The 12731-nt window shown below is 44.6% G+C and overlaps 1 pseudogene; it reads left to right on the top strand.

The window, feature by feature from the left end:
* LOC120764864 (Krueppel-like factor 9) overlaps window positions 1-11337 on the top strand; it is a 50557-nt pseudogene extending 39220 nt beyond the window's left edge.
* The last annotated feature ends 1394 nt before the right edge of the window (window positions 11338-12731 follow it).

The raw sequence follows: 12731 nt of genomic DNA, 5'->3' as shown, positions 1-12731 counted from the left end.
TCACAGATGAAGATATAATCAGAATCACAGCATCAGAAGGGATTCCTGCCAGGAGAGTAAAGGCACTTGAGTTTACACAACAAGCTTCGTCATTTTTGTTATCTGAGGACTTTATGAACAAATTTTTTCGAAGGTTCACTGAAACAGCATTTCGCCATGACCCCACATCTTCTTTCTCTCAGATTTTTCTTCCAGGGAAGGAAGTTTCAGAGAAATTTGAGGATGCTCAGCAAGCTCTGATTCCTGTTCAGCGAGTGAAAGAGAAAGTGAAAGAAAAAGAAAAAGAGAAAGAAAAAGAGAAAGAAAAAGAGAAAGAGAAAGAAAAAGAAACAGAAAAAGAGAAAGAAAAAGAAACAGAAAAAGAAACAAAACCCGAGGAAGTGAAGCCTCCAAAACAAGTGGGTCCTGAGAAAGAAGAAGCAGCAGCGAAAGCAAAAACAAAGGGAACAATTTCAGAGGCAGGCACCGCACAGGCTTCTGCCAAGCCAGAATTTTGTCCAACAGACTGGACAGACATAAAGAAATTTGCATTGAAAGGGGATACACTTTCAATGGATCCAAAAGGCATAGCTATGCCAGTGACATATGATGCACATGATGCAAACCCAAAATGGGAGAGATTGGATCGTGAAGTCATCAGGGATCTGATGAAAGCCGTTCGTGATAATGGATTGGGGTCTCCATACTTCAAACAACTTTTGAAAGGGACATTTAATATTTATGATTTAACACCATTTGACCTCCGATCTCTTGCAACCATGATCCTAAGCGACTCACAATTCATTCTCTGGGAAGCAAAATGGAGAAAAATTTTAAATGATTACAGAATCAAATACCAAGGTGGGGCAAATGCAGGCTTCACAGTGGCACAATTGGCCGGTGATCCACCACTTGACAGTGCAGCTCATCAAGCCAGCTTTCTTCCTCGAAATGTTCTGACAGACATCAAAGATGCAGCCAGAAAGGCAATGGTGCAGATTCCACCAGCAGGAGTCACAGAAAGTCTTTTTACAGATGTAAAGCAAGGTCCTTCAGAACCCTTCGCTTCATTCATCGATCGTCTCACACAAGCAGTGGACAGGCAAGTCATTGATGAGGGAGTGAAGTCACATATGATCCGGTGTCTTACATTTGCAAATGCCAATCCAGAATGCAAGCGAGTCATCAGTGCAATGCCAGGCCAACCCACCATGGCAGAAATTCTAGAGGCATGCAGCAAGGTGGGGACACCACAGCACGTTGCATCAATTTTAGGAGATCAAGTGGAAAAAGCTGTCAAAGAAGCATTTGCAAATTTTCAACAAAGACAGTGTTACAAGTGTGGCAAACCAGGACATTTCAAGAAGGACTGCCCACAAATTACAAACAATGCAGATTCATCAGATCATTGTTCGGCATGCGGGAGAAGGAAGTGTCATCCTGCAAGAAACAATGCAAGTGGAGGAACTCAGTCGGGAAACTCCAGAAGGAGCGCGGATCGTCAACGCGCGACGACACAAGTGATGGCGATGACTCAAGAGCAAGCTCCGCAAGGGGGGCAATCATCGGGGAACAGCATTCTGACGCCCTCAGCAGGACAATTTGTAGGATCCCCAGCGATCCAGAGTTATTACCACCCGGGGCGCAATGCGATTTGGCAACTTCCAAAGTGATATGTTTTTTGGATGACAATTATGCAGTGATACCCACTGGTGTCACTGGATCCTCGTGGAAGAGGCAGGACTTTCTAATTATAGGTAAGGACAGAAGCAGTGTTTTGGGACTTGTTATTTACCCTTCTGTCATTTCAGCAGATCGCAATGATGAGTTGACGGTTTTAGCGAAGCCTCATCATCCACCATTGATCATTCCCCCGAACACCTCAATTGCCAGGGCAATTGCATTGCCATCCCATGCTGCAGAACAAGTCTTGCCAGTGCTCCGGGAACAAGATCCTCCTTCAGGTGAGCACATGGAGGTTCATGCCTCCTGGGTGAAACACATAGGCTGAGACAGACCAATTCTCGTCTGTGAATTGACCCAGGGTGACAAAACAATCGCAGTCAAAGGGATGCTCGACACGGGGGCAGAAGTCATGGTAATTTCGTATCTTTTTTGGCCCAAGAGTTGGAATTTAATTGCTCCCTTGAGTCCTCTTTCAGGCATAGGGGGGAACACCTTGTGTCTGCAGAGTGAAGATGCGATTGTTGTCTCGGGGCCAGGAGGTAAGACTGCAATCATTCGCCCATTTGTTGTGCAAAGACCCATCACAGTGTGGGGAAGGGACATTTTAGTGCAATGGGGCGTGAGGTTGGAAGTGGATTTTTAGTGGGGGCCACTGTGGCACTCACCACTTTGAAACTGACCTGGAAAACAGACAATCCTGTCTGGGTGGATCAGTGGCCCCTTGAGAAGAAAAAATTGAGTGCTCTCAAAAACTTGGTCAGGGAACAATTGGAAAAGGGACACATTGTACCAACAAACAGTCCCTGGAATTCCCCAGTTTTTGTCGTTCGCAAGAAAGCCCCTGGCTCATGGATATTGCTTCATGATCTCAGAAAAATCAAAGAGGTCATTGAGGAAATGGGACCACTTCAGCTGGGGCTTCCATCTCTCTCAATGATTCCGAGAGATTGGCCACTGGTGATCATTGATCTCAAAGATTGTTTTTTCAGCATCCCACTTCATCCAGATGATGCTCCTCGATTTGCCTTTTCCATCCCAAGCGTCAACAGGGAGGAGCCTCTGCAGAGATACCATTGGGTTGTTCTTCCTCAAGGTCTCAAGAACTCTCCGACCATCTGCCAATGGTTTGTTGCACGGGCACTGTGTCCAGCTCGAGAGAAACATCCAGGAGCAAAAATCATTAATTACATGGATGATCTGCTCATTGCTGCCCCGACACAACAGGAATTGCAGAGGGCTCGTGACTGTGTGATCACAGAGTTGCAAAATGCAGGTTTGGAAATTTCCACTTCCAAAATCCAGGAAATTGCACCTTGGAAATACCTAGGATGGAAAATCACTGAACAAACAGTGAAACCACAGAAAATTGAAATAAGAACAGAAGTTAACAACTTACAGGATTTGCAACAACTTTTGGGAGAGGTCAACTGGATGAGATCCATCTTGGGGATCACAAATGATGAACTTGCGCCGTTGTTCAATCTTTTGAAAGGGGACAGTAACATCAAATCCCACAGGAGCCTCACTCCTGAGGCTCGGGAGGCCCTTGAGAAAATTGCTGGAGCCCTCCAGCAGAGACAGGCACATCGTTTAGTAACATCTTTACCTTTCTTTCTTGCAGTGTTGGAAAAAATACAGTTATATGGGTTGATTTTTCAGTGGGATTCATCACAAAAAGACCCATTGTTGATTTTGGAGTGGATTTTTTTATCTTACAGGTCTCCGAGGACGATCCTCTCAAGTCTGGAAATGATAGCTCAGATCATCATCAAAGCTAGGACCAGGCTGCAAACAATGGCAGGCAAAGATTTTACAACAATTTACCCGCCTTTGAAAAAAGATTATTTTGATTGGGCATTGCAGAAATCAGAGGACTTGCAGATTGCATTGTTAGATTACTCAGGTGTTTGTACTATTCATTTCCCAAGCCACAGGCTGTTGAAAGCAAAATTAAGTTTCAGAGAAAAGCCAAAAATAAGTGAGGTGCCATTGGATGCAATAACAGTATTTACCAATGGCTCTGGAAAAACTCACAAATCAGTAAGTACATGACAGGATGACATCATAGGGGAGTGGAAATCAGATATAAGAATAGTACAAGGGTCACCACAAATAGTGGAATTAGCAGCAGTGGTCAGAGCTTTTGAACTGTTCCAGCAACCTTTTAATTTGATCACAGATTCAGCTTATGTAGCTAATGTGGTCAAAAGACTTGAGGGTTCGCTCTTGAGAGAAGTTGACAATGAAAATTTGTATTCATATCTATTGTGCATGAGGACATTGTTGCAAAACAGAAAACATAAATATTTTGTCTCGCACATCAGAGCACATTCTCCTCTTCCAGGTTTTTTAGCAGAAGGCAATGCACATGCAGACAAATTGACCATGCCAATTTCAAGGACTTTACCGAACATTTTTGAACAGGCAAAATTGAGTCATGCATTCTTTCATCAGAATGCTCAAGCACTAATGGACACTTTTCACATTTCCAAAAGTCAGGCAAAAGAAATCATTAGTGCTTGCCCTGATTGTCAGCTTGTTCAACCTCCTGCTTCCATGGGAGCAGTCAATCCAAGAGGATTGCACAGTTTGCAGTTATGGCAAACTGATGTCACAAAATATCCATCTTTTGGGAAACTCAAAAACGTTCATGTTTCAGTTGACACATTTTCAGCTGCAGTCTTCGTATCACTGCACCCAGGTGAAACAGCACAACATGCTTGTCGACATTTCTTGCAGGCATTTGCATCTTTGGGCGTGCCACAAGAAATCAAAACAGACAATGGACCAACATATATAGGGAAAGTGCTTGACAAATTCCTGAAGAGGTGGGGTGTCCATCATACCTTTGGTATCCCACACTCTCCAACAGGTCAAGCAATCATTGAAAGGACACATCAAACATTAAAATCCCTTTTGGACAGACAAAAAAGAGGAGAAGCAGACGCAACACCATACATGCACTTGAATAAAGCCTTGTATGTGTTGAATTTTCTAAATTGCTCTTTTGCAGAGCCAACTCCACCAATCATCAGGCATTTTTCAAAGAGCACGAGAGCAAAACTGAAGGAAAATCCTTTAGTTTTGGTCAGAAACCCAGAAACAGGACAAATTGAAGGGCCATTCAAATTAATAACTTGGGGCAAGGGATATGCTTGTGTCTCCACAGCAGTTGGGCCAAAGTGGGTGGCGGCGATGCACGTGAAACCGTACCGAGTCCAGACGCAAGCAGAGACAGACCCCAAGACCGGAGGAAGAGAAGTGGGCACGCAGACGTGAGCCGGTGTCAAGACAGCAGACATCCCTTCGTTCTACGTGCAAAAGAGACTTTGGGACTTGTTTTCTTGGGGGCTTGGGTGGTGTTGCATTTCTAGGGATTCCCAGGGAAAAGAGGGCATTGAAAATAAAAGAACTATCCTCGTGCCTCATTCTCTCCTTGGTTGCCTTGAGCAATGCGGCAGTTTTGCCCGTGGCTCAACCAAAAGAGAATGTTTGGGAAACTCTAGCCAATGCATCAGGTTTGGACACCATCTGCCTGACTCACTCAAGACCAGGGAAACCTTTTTCAACTTGTTTAGTGGGGTTGCCAGTGAGCAAATGGCCGATTCCAGAAAACATCCCTCCAGAGATTTCAGTCCATTGTAGATCCGGTGGACCAATGGGATGTTTGGACGAAATTCCTTCCTGCGGCTCCTTTTGAAACTCAGGAACTGGAAATTCTTGGATCTGTCCAAATGCAATCCTGTGTGAAATTTGGCCTTTCTGGAGTGACAAAAAATAGAACTGTAGACGTCACCCCAAACCTCAGTTTTTACAGAAATTCATCATCTTGGTGTAATTACACTAAGATGCTGAAGAAACCATCCAATCATGTTCCAGCTCAGTTGCCGAGGGGAAATTTTTTCATTTGTGGGGACAAAATTTGGCCCGCAATTCCTGCAAATGCCACAGGTGGTCCTTGCAGCATTGGAATGCTTTCATTGCTAACACCCGACATGACATTGAGGAGAAAACTAAAACAGAGAGGGAAAAGATCGGTTCAGATGTATGATCCAAATTGTGATGATGATGTTCACACATGGAGCAAGGCTCAGAGAATTGCAGTTGCAATTTTTTCACCACAGGCAGCGTCAGGAGCAGCCTTGACACAATTGGATCACGTGGGTTGTTGGTTGAGCAAACATGCCCGAACTGTCTCTCTTGCACTGAGTGACATGTTGTTAGACATTGATAGTGTAAGACGAGCAAGTCTCCAAAACAGGGCAGCGATTGATTATCTTTTGCTGACCCATGGGCATGGGTGTGAGGAATTTGAGGGAATGTGCTGCATGAATTTGTCGGACCATTCCAAATCCATTCATGAAAACATCAGACAATTGAAGGAGAGTGTCAACAAACTTGGAGAGGTAACTGGGTCATGGATGGATGGTTTGTTCAATTTGTTTGACCTTTCACCATTGTGGAAGGAAATTTTGAAGATAGTTATGTATATTTTAGTAGGGCTTGTAATCCTTCTCATGATTTTGCCGTGTTTGTTTCTATGTATACGGCAAGCCATGGACAAAGTGGCCAAGGAGGTGTTTTTGGTTCAAACAGGAGGGGGAGATGTTGGAGTCCAGGGCATTCCTTTGGTTGCCCTGGAGGGTCAGGGACCTGGGCAGAGGGGTCTGGGACCCCAGCCCAGAGCTCAGAGAGACACTGGCTTTTGTGGTGGTGCAGAACTGTTTTATTAGATTTTTGTAAGAAGTTTATGTTATGGTTCGTTTCACTGTATCCACAATTCTGTATCCCTTTTGTGTTGTCTGTATAATAAGGTGTTTTGTGTCAATCATCCCATACCTCACATGACATGTAACATCCCCTCTGCCCCAACCCCCCTCTCTGGGGCAGCTTGCCTATCACTCCCGGGGTCCCTCCCGGATTGTGAAATCTCCGGCAGAGGGCTTCAGGTGATAGGTAGCCTGGGGGAAATTCCTTTGGCTCTGGATTTTAGTGGTCTGAAGCTTGGGGGTGGGCACACCTTGTTACCCCCTGAATCCCCTGATTTGTTGTCTTCTTGTATCCTCCCTGGGACCCTCCCCCGCTTATAGGGGGTAGGAGGGAGGAGCAAGCTCTCAGCCGCTGGGTTCTCAGCCTGGAAGCTCTCAGCCGCTCGCCTCGGAGCTTGGAGATCTCTGCTAATAAACATCCTTTAACCTGCTAAGCTGAGAGCCAGCCTTTTCTCTTCTGCTGCTGTTGACTGTCACCTTTGGGTCCAGCTGCTAAGCCGAGAAGCCAAAACGAACTGGAAACTTTGTGTCTGTGTTGACCCGAGCTAGCTGGGGGTCAGCTCCCACCCGGAGCGGGGACACAACCGGACGCAATTGGCGCGCCAACGTGGGGCACACCACGCCGGCAGAAGCAGCTTGGACCACGTGGGGCACGGCTCCACGGTGACGGAGCGTCCAGCACCCACGCAGGGCCCTCCCGGAGACGAGGCGGACCCTGCGAACGGACTGGGGCTGATTTAGCCCGAAGAACGGTCTCTGGGCGTCACGCACCCCTGTGAAATTGACCTTTAAACAAGGCAAGTTCCAGGGGAAAGAAGGGGAGCTTCGAGCCCCGACCGGAGTCCTTCTTGCAGCAGAACATCCAGACCCACGCACCTCCCAGGCACAGGAACAGGTAAGTATACCCGCAACGGGACATACTTACTGGTTTTAGGGTTCCCCCGAGGGAGGGGGATCTATTGGGGAGGAAAAAATCCTCCAAAAATAGCTGCGCAGCTAAAGGGTTAAACCTCCTGTGATTTTGAGCGAACGGGGTCCGCGGGGGGAGTGCTTTTCATCTGGGTTTGGGTTCAAAAGCAACTTAGTATCGAAACATGGGCGGAAAGCTAACGGTTGCTCAGAAAAGGTTGTATTATAACTATGCGTCAGTAGTTAACGAGGCCAAATTGAAAATCTCAAAAGGCGAGTTAAGAAGTTTTGTTCACTGGGTTCATGTGCATTTTCCCCAAGTCTCTCCGGACAGAGTCTGCAGCCCACATTTCTGTGGCACTGTAGAAAAGGAATTAATTAGGTTGATTCAAACTGGGGACAAAAAGGCTACAAAGTATTTTACTGTAGCAATGAAGTTAAATTCGGCTGGGGTGGCTGGAGACCTACCCTGTGCCCCATGCTACTGCCCGGAACACCATCCTAAGCCTTAAAAAGCAAGTCCTGTAAAGGCATAGTACCCCCGAGAGAATTAAGTCAGACAACAAGACTCATTTCAAGAATAGCCTTATTAACACCTGGGCTAAAGAACATAGCATTGAGTGAGTGTACCATATTCCCTACCATGCACCCGCTGCAGGCAAAGTAAAGAAGCACAGTGCATTGTTAAAAACCCAGTTAAAAGCATTTAGGAGTAGATATTTCAAGAACTGAGAGCAGCATTTGGCAAAAGCCACCTAGTTAGTCAACACCCGAAGCTCCACCAACCGAGCAGGCCCTGCCCAGGCTGAGCCTCTGCATACAATAGATGGAGATAAAGTCCCAGTAGTGCATGTCAGAAGTCTGTTAGAGAAAACAGTGTAGATCAAGTCTGCCTCAAGTACAGACAAGCCCATTTGTGGAGTTGTCTTTGCTCAAGGACCAAGTTGCACATGGTGGATAATGCAGAAAGATGGAACAACACAATGTGTACCTCAGGGAGATCTGATTGTTGGGTGAGAATCATTTATAAACATCACTGTCTGCTGAATGCTATTGCCATTGTCTGTACATTAAACCACGCAAAATGAAAAAAAAAAGTGTGAGAGGGTATGTGTTAAGTGTTGAAAGTATGAGCAAGTGTTGAAAGTATGAGTAAGTGAGAGAAGAATCCTGCTGCCCTGTATCCTAGAGCCTGAATTCAGTAGCTCAGTGTAGAACGTGACAGGAGCATGACGGGTATTGCTTGTATTCTTTTTTTTTGTGGGGAGAATAAATAGAAGTTTTATGTAGAATATACATTAGTTCTGTCTGTAAGTCGACGATATAGAGATAAGGGGTAGAAGATGTCCTGGAGTGACTGTGTATCCCCAATCATCTGTTGGGTACAGGGGGGAGAGCAAGCACGGTTTGTTTTTCCCCAGGAAAACTCTGCTCATCAGAGTGACCTTAAAGCGAGAAAGTTAGAACACGGCAAGACAAAAAAGCTCTGTTGTTTTTTTCCCCGGCAGTTAGTTAGTTTAGTGCTAGCGTAGTTCGACGCTGTAAAATAGCTAAAGCTTTTTGCCTTTTTTTTCTTTTTCTTTTTTTTTTTTCCTTTTTTTTCCCTTCCTTTTTGCTTTTTTGCCCTCTCCTCAGAACTGTTCCAACCTCTCCGGACTAAGGACCTAGGGAAGCACCAGAGGCCTCCACAAGGGACCCACCCCACCAAGAACCAGCCCTGCATATCTCCTTTTCTCCCAACATCAGCGGAAACAGAGCGGTAGAGCACAGTGACGATCCTCAAGAGGAGACTTTCTTTAAGTTTGTTATCCCTCTGTAAGCGGCACAATGCTCTTGTCATCAGGTATTGTGCTAAGAGTGCTTTGCCTGTTTAATAAACAGGTTTTTTCCACTTCTCTCTGAGGAAGTCTTTTTCCCGAACCAGTTGGGAGAAGAGAGGAGAGCCCCTTAGGAAGATTTCTCCCAAAATCTGCCTGAAACCACCACACCTAGATACCTAATTTCAAATAGAATTCATAATTTCTGCAGGCTGAAGAGCTTTCCTGAGGTAGATTATAAGAAATGTTTTTCCTGGGTAAGGGGCAGAATGTCTGAACTTTTTCCACTGCTCTGGAGTGTAGGTACCTGATACAGAGCCATTTACTAGATGCCTTCACACATGCAGGATTTATACCACTTCTACATTCCCTGGAGGATATAGAAAGCTTTTCTGCACCTCCTACTGATGCCTGCTTCAAGAAGCTGTGACAGAAACCATGAGATAGTAAAAGGCTAGTACAAGTGAAATATTGACTCAAATATCATGTACAGACATCAAACAAAGCCAGAAGAGAGCAGTTAGCATGGTGTCATCACACAAGTGCTCTGTATGGTTGTGCACACCTCCCAATATTGCCCTGGGTTGTAGCTGTGATCATGGCCTTTATGGTTATATGAGCAAACATAAAGCTTAAATTTCTTTTATACAGAAAGGCTTCCAAACATGCTTAAAAACATACAGCAGGAAGCCAAGAAATTTGTAAAAATAATCCATAGCTCAGAATTGCTTGCAGTAATGTTTCTACCCTGCCCTGTATTAATGTACCAGGCTAAATTGGCATTTTACGATTTCTGCTTTCTTTTTCCTTGACCAAGAGCCAGTCTTGCTGTGAGATGAGGAAAGAAATTGCACAGGAAGCAGGCTATGCTGTGGCTAGCCTATGAGGCCTTAACATGCAAACTCTTGCTCATCTACCTAAAACTACCAAATGCCAGTCATTTTGGGACAAAGTAGTCTGACTGTCAACCCATGAGCTTGTCCATCTTATTTTCTCAAGCTGTCTTGTTGAGGAGGGAAAATGAGAGTGTGGTCAGGTGGGGATCTGGCAGCCAACCAAGGTCAACCCACCACAGTCAATTTCGCAGATCTGGAGAATTTGGTATGTAGCAATGCAAGGCCCATGCAACCTGCAGAGGTGAACTGCAGGGATTTGGGGTGTTAGGGAAATTATAGTGAATACTGCTCACTCCTTACATTGTTGTTTGTAAAACACAGGTGCAGTGTATTTTAGTTAAAGGTGTTTGGTTTTGTTCTTTACCATCATAGCAAACATTTTTATTGATAGAGCTGTGAATAGTGAGATAATTTTCTTGCCCTCAAATCAGCCATCTGAAAGGCTGAGGGGAGTCCTTTATTTTGTAGACCAGCTTGGATTTCTGGGCAAAAAGGAAAGTAAAAGAGATGAGGCATAGGCTTTCTCTCTATAGCCACAACATTTTTTGCTGTGCATATTTGTAGCCCTGAGGCTGCACAGGTCTCCCAATTCTCTCCCCACTCACTTCTTCCCATAGTGGACTTACTTGTCCTAGATGAGATTTTTTTCTTCTTTTCTAATGGTTACAGATTATTTTATGCAGCAGAATGGAAGTGTTAGAGGAATAATAGTGGTGTTCCTTTCTTAAAACAGTGAAGTGAGCACAACCTAAAAAATGTACAAGAATAGGCAGAGCTCATCTGTTGTTATGATAACATTCAGAGTCATGTAAGGTTCTGTACTAGCATGAGTTTCACATGATTTGAGGGGGTTTTGGCTTCTGCTAGAGGTGAAACTACAACCTGATGGAGTAAGTGATCAACAGCTCTGCAGACAGACACCATGGCAAGAAATAAAGGCAGCTTTTCCCTTCAGCAGCATATTCTCCAGCTTCTAAGCTGTCCTGCTGAAAAGCTTGTGTGTGCTGGTGTTTATATCCCTCACCTATATTTCTTGTCATCTTTTCCTCCCTGTAGGTGAGCAACCATTCCCCTGTACATGGCCCAGCTGCCTTAAAAAGTTCTGTTGCTTGGGTGAGCTTACCCGGCACTACCGAACCCACACAGGTGAAAAACAGTTTCCACACTCCCTCTGTGAGAAGCGGTTCATGTGGAGTGACCACCTGACAAAGCATGCCCAGCGCCACACTGAGTTTCACCTCAAGCATGATCAAGCGATCCAAAAAGTCCAGCTCCTTGTGAAGGCAGAACTGGCCTGGGGAGGGGAGTGAGGAAGAGAGGCATGACAAGGACATGGTGAATAATGCAAGAGCAGTCCACTGCTGTGCTGTTCTCAGTTTCTATTCACAGTTTGAAACCACATGTAGCCAAAGTTCAAAAAAATAAATACTCTGTGACCCCTTCCTCACCCTTTCCTGGGAACAATGGTCTTGAACAGGTAGATTGCATAATGAGTGAAGGGATGGTGGTTGGTCTAGACAATTACTTTCTTTTGTAACTTAAAGCATTGACACAGGTGTATATATGTCTGACTGGATGGTTTGGCCTGTGACACTACAGTAGTGTGATTCCACGGTCTTTCTGATTGCTGTCATGGACATGTTTTGTTGACCAATGTAATGCTGCTTGTATTTAAAATTTCTTGAGTAAACCCACATTCTGAGTCACTTAAATAATTCTCAAGTAAAAACTCCATAGCATATTTTAAAAGTGGGGTGACTGCCACCTCAGAATGATCCTTCATTTAAAAAGGTGGTTAAGAGAAATATTACATTTGTTACTAATAGCATCTGATTGATACACAAAAATAAGGTGAATTTATACTCAAGAAGACCCATTAAAATAAACGTGTCTTTTCAACTTTTCTTTGTATTAACTATACTTTTGAATATAAGATTCACTTTTCCCAGTGTGCAATTCTCTTGGTTTTGTCTGCCAGGGAAAGCTAGAGCTTCCCTTGGAATGGAGAATGTAAACACCCTTCCTCCCAAATTATTATAATTTTGCAATTAGGGGCTTTCAGGAAAAGATATGGGAATAGGAGTAAAAGTTCTTTACTAGGAATATAAAAAAAAAAGAAAAATACAAATGTAGTAGTACAAAAAAACAAGCAAGGAAGCAAACAAAAATCTTGGAGAAAACCTGACAGAGACAGGGATATGACCTGACATCCTGTTGGTTAGGGTGTCGGAAGCAGTCCAAATAAATCCTCCTGGAGTAACAGATGTGGTTCTGTGGAGTAGAGATGATCCCGTAGAAGGGTGCAGTGGTGGCGAGATGGGTCTGGTCTTCCTCCAGGGATCCAGTGGAAAAACCGGATACCTTGTGTTCTTGAGTCTCAGTTTTTATCTAGGTAGGAACAGTTGGCTCCTCCCCCACTGGGTGGAGCATCTTACAACGAGATGATGTAACGTGTCATGGCCCATTATCAGAACATATCCTCCTGGAGGATGGAGGGGTGGTGAAAGAGATAATCACAGAATCACAGAATTTTTTAGGTTGGAAGAGACCTTCAAGATCATCGAGTCCAACCCATCTCTAATACCTCAACTAGACCATGACACCAAGTGCCACATCCAGTCTTTTTTTAAACACTTCTAGGGATGGTGACTCCACCACCTCCCCAGGCAAGCCAT

Source organism: Hirundo rustica, chromosome W (assembly GCF_015227805.2).
Source record: "Hirundo rustica isolate bHirRus1 chromosome W, bHirRus1.pri.v3, whole genome shotgun sequence".
Classification (NCBI taxonomy): Eukaryota; Metazoa; Chordata; class Aves; order Passeriformes; family Hirundinidae; genus Hirundo; species Hirundo rustica.
Note: the sequence above shows the minus strand (reverse complement) of the source record. Positions and strands in the feature narration are given on the sequence as shown.